The sequence below is a fragment of the Pecten maximus genome, chromosome 11, assembly GCF_902652985.1.
Source record: "Pecten maximus chromosome 11, xPecMax1.1, whole genome shotgun sequence".
Classification (NCBI taxonomy): Eukaryota; Metazoa; Mollusca; class Bivalvia; order Pectinida; family Pectinidae; genus Pecten; species Pecten maximus.
This window is the reverse complement of record NC_047025.1, coordinates 13624-18787: the sequence shown is the minus strand read 5'-3', so window position 1 is coordinate 18787 and position 5164 is coordinate 13624.

Below are 5164 nucleotides of genomic sequence, written 5' to 3'. Positions count from 1 at the left end.
CTTATGAGGATGCAAACCTGACGACTAAGTCCTTGCTGGGTCTCTGCCGTGTCAACATGAATACTGTCGTAACATACATCTGCTAATAGTCTAGGAAGATGTTACTATATTATGTAGTCGGTTTTCCAGGGAGCCACTCCTGGACACTAAGTCCTGGGCTGGGCTCTCGCCCGGGACAGGCCTGTACCGATACATGTACAGATGTATACCTATGTATATGCTATATGTATATATGATGCACGTATATCTTAATAAAAATACCATCTAAATAAGAAGATTCATTTCATTATACCGGGTTCACATGTCACATACATGTATACCTGGTGTACATATCACACACATATACATGTATACTAGACGTGTCACTTTTAGGTAAACCGGGTACACGTGTCACCCACATGTACATTGTATACTGGATGAATGTGTCATATGCACGTATACCGGATAAACTTAAAATGTGAGTAAGTGCAGGAAACGAAGGTAAATGAACAAAAGCGAACATCATTTCGAGAGCATATCTTTGTTCATGTTCAGAAATGGAAATGCCGTAAATGTTCTCAAAGTTTGATTAATATTGATACTTGTTTTACTTTTCATGCCATGCATTGTGTTTACGAATAATATGGTTTGTTTTGATTTGTTTGTTTTTTTTTTTTTCTGACGAACATAATTAAATATTCCAGCGTTTCGGCAGTATAGCGGGAATTTTTTGTCTCAATCGACACTGTATGACGATCGTGCGTTGCACGTGCATGGAGTGCGCGGGGTACGTGTTTGGGTACGTACACGTGGTAGTGTAGGGTCATATACTAGCTACCATCTCAGCAGTGCGGACACAGAATTTGTTTTTATTCTTATAACTATTTCGTTAAAGATCTTAGACAGCTTTGTTACTCGGTAGGTTTTCCAAGTTTTGGTATAGCTATAATGGCTAGAATTTGTTGTAATAACGTTGGTCCTACGTTACCCCTAGGTTCTCCTGTATGGGCAATAATTGTTTTCCCGCCAATTGGATACAGATTTCCGGGGGCTATCTCCGTTTTTTTCTGGGCGACAGGTGTTGAACTGAACATGGGGAGTTGTTTGCGTATCATACATTGTAGTCACACGAATCTTCCATACAGCCATTGTTCTTGTGATCATGTGGAGCCAATTAATGTATTACTCATTATCTAGGAAGGATTAACGCCGACTGTAAAATTCAGGCACGCTAGTACGGCAAATTTATATTTGCATTTGTGTTGTTATTTGGGAAGGGGTGGAGAGGAGACTCTTACCTTACAACTACTATTCCATGCCTTGTCAAAAGACGACGCGTCTTGCTTCTATAACCACTGCATTGTATGTCTTGCTGTATTGTGAAATGTACAAAGATGACAAAAATCATAATTACAATTAAGATACCAGTTTATTCAATAGATTCTTATTATTTTAGGTTATTTTACCTTATTATGTCATTTAACTTATTTTTTGCAACTCTTTTCATATAATATGTAATAATATGTATACAATGTGCTGACCCTTTTCATGGATATATATGTGTACATAGTTTTTCACATATTAAAACAACAGACATGGATGACAAAAAAAAACCAGACAAAGAAAAAACATACATACACACACTCTTAAACATACATGTTGCGATGATGATCATGATCATCATATCATTATCATCTTCTTGCATCATCATCATGTATCATATAAGTAAGCATGCATTTTCATCATATATTATCACCATCATGCATCATTATCATGCATCATCATCACGCATCATCATATATCATCATCATCACGCCTCATCATTATCAGTATATATCATCATCATGGGTCATATATCATCATCATCATACATCATATATCATCATCATGCATCACTATCATCATCATCATCATGCATCATAATCATCATATATCATCATCATCATGCATCATCATCATTATAGTCAAACACACATTGTCATCATAATCTTAATCATCATCATGCAACGTCATGCATCATCATCATCACGCATCATCGTTATCAGTATATATCATCATCATATATCATCATCATCGCGCATCATAATCATCATATATCATCATCATCATGCATCATCATCATTATAGTCAAACACACATCGTCATCATAATCTTAATCATCACCATGCAATGTCATGCATCATTATCATCATCACACATCATCATTATCAGTATATATCATCATCATGCATCATATATTATCATCATGCATCATTATCATCATCATCATCATCATCCTTCTCATGAACATGCGTCTTTAACTACACATTCACGCCTATTCTGGCACACATATAGTAGACTCACTTCAAACAAACACACACACAGATACAAAAACATATCCTCACATACAATGACAAACACATGAACAAATTACACATATAACCATTACACATCCTATCAAGGAGAGAGAGAGAGAGAGAGAGAGAGAGAGAGAGAGAGAGAGAGAGAGAGAGAGAGAGAGAGAGAGAGAGAGAGAGATTGTTGGGATGATACAGGATAAAACTTCTAAGTTAATGTATATGAAAAATATTATATCGGCAGAAACTGTGACAATCATTTCATAAAAACTGATACAAGAAAAACTAGAGATTGGATATTGTTTCCCATTTTTTCCACTCTTTTTCGAATTTTTCCTGTACCCTTTCACCCTGACTGTAGGCAATATATTTTTGCAAATTATAGTAATCTTTTATAGTGCTGATAAGACTATTGATATTGAGGGACTTGTGGAGGCATCTCATACTGTATATATATTGCTTGATAAGAAGAAGTATTTCGTTGTCAGCTTTGTAGGAAATAGAGTTTGGAGAATGCAATCCAAAAATAAAGGATTGTTTATTAATAGCAAATGGAATAAATAAAGCATCAAGTAAGATTGTGAAACCAACAAGTAAGGTTTGTACTTCTTGGCACTCCCACAAAGCATGTGTTATTGTTTCCGTTTCAGCGTTGCATAAAATACAGCGAGGAGAAATGGCAAGACGCGCCTTGAAAAGGAAAGAGTTTGTTGTTAAAATGTGGTGGTTAATCCTATACTGGATCCATTGTAGTTTGGTATTTTTAGTGACAACGAAAGGAGTTTTGTATATTTGAGCCCAAGTTGCATCATTCAGTTCAAACTCTTTAATCCACTTAACTTTCCCAGTAGGTATAATATTATTTTGTATTAAAATGTTATAGAAATATCTGGATCTTTTTCTTTTCCTCAAAAATACTTCTATGTTCAAAGGTACCAAAGGATATTGAAGCTTTGATTTAGGAATTTCAACTGAGGATAAAAATTGTTTTACTGCTGATAAGATACTATGGTAATGAAGGAAATTTGTAGTACCTGGGGTAATATTGTATATCTGAAGAAACTCATGAAAAGTGTAGAAATCCCCCAAACTATGATCTTTTATTAGGTCATTAACTGTAAGAACATTTTTCTCAAAAATAGACTTAGTAAACACTGACTTCCTTCCAATAGTTATATTCCTGTTAAACCAAATGGGTGATTTCAGAATGGAATCTTCTCTAAAACTATTTTTCATTCATAAATATTAGCCTATTCCAAGCTTTAAAAACATCAATCCAGAACTTATTTTTCATTTTTTTCTGACAAATCTGTACATAATCTTCACCACAATTGGCTAGCACATCTATGTTTATGAAACTTTTAAGAATGACTTGCCATTTGGCTGTGGTCTGATAAAGTCTTCGTATCCAACATAATTTTAAAGAATCTACATAAGCTTTCAAATTAATCATTTTCAGGCCACCACTTAAAAAATCTTGAACAACTACTTCTCTTTTGATTTTGTCTGTTTTGCTATTCCACAAAAATTCAAATAGAATGGTATTGAGTTTCATAAGAAAGGATTCATCAGGATTAGGTAGAGAGATAAATAGATGGTTAAGCTGTGATATCAGAAGTGATTTAATAATATGTATTCTTCCAATAGGTGTTAAAGATCTCCTTTTCCAAATTTGTAATAAAGTTTTCAATTTTGTCAATTTTTTATCAAAATTCATTTTCGGCATCTCATGTAAATTAACGTGAAACTCAATACCTAAAAGTGTAAATATCTGTCTACCCCACTGTAAGTTTAGCTCTGGGAGATAAGTGTCCTCAGAAAATTTCTAATTTCCAATCCAAATTACCTGTGTTTTAGAAATATTCATTTTCAAGCCAGACATGCGTGCAAAAGAATCTAATACAGAGATAGATTCTTTAATTGACTTCTCAGTGCCGTCTAAAGCCAAAGAAGAATCGTCGGCATACTGTGAGAGTAGGATGGGACACTTGTCTATTTCAATACCTTTTATGTTCTTGTTATTTCTTAATTTTAGAGCTAAAATTTCAGCACACATGATAAAAATGTACGGTGCGACCGGGTCCCCCTGTCGGCAGCCTCTTTGTACCTCGAGGAAGGATGAAAAATCCCCCCCCCCCCCCCCCCCCCCCCTGATTAATTGTTGCACTGACATTAGTGTGAAATACCTTAATCCATTTTATTATACCTGCTCCAAAAAAAATGAAAAATCTTCTCAACAAAACCCCAAGAAACTGAGTCGAAAGCTTTACGGCAAACGTGGGCCGAAGGCGGATACTAGCGTGACTGCATCATGTTCAAACACTAGAACGCTATGCGACCAACGGCAGAGATATTTTGAATTCCCCCGCACGTGAAAGTATTCCGAAGAGTTCAAAGACGATTCGTCCCTAAAGACTGCTAGTGGACGACATTGCATTTATATAAAAAAAATGTTGCATTATCGTCTCTACAGTGATTGATTAAATATCGTGTACAAAGTCTGAAAAACTTTAGAAAAATATGTGTTAGATCATAAGAATTATAGAGAGTGGTGTGAAAAAACTGCTACGAATATTTATCAAGACTGAAAATATAAGAAATACGAATGCCGAAGTGTCCCTACAGGACGCTACGGGAAACAGACGATTCGGACCAACTCGGACCAAGATGCTGTTGCATGATGGCGGGAGGCGACTAAATGTGAGTCTCAAAGAGCAACAGCAATTATGAAAAATTTAACAAATTGAATAATTAACTACATGAATAGATATAATGGTCAGATGGAGAGTATATCCAGAAGACGTCTTTAACGTTCGTTCATACCCCGAGGGTAGCAGGTTTGGAGATTG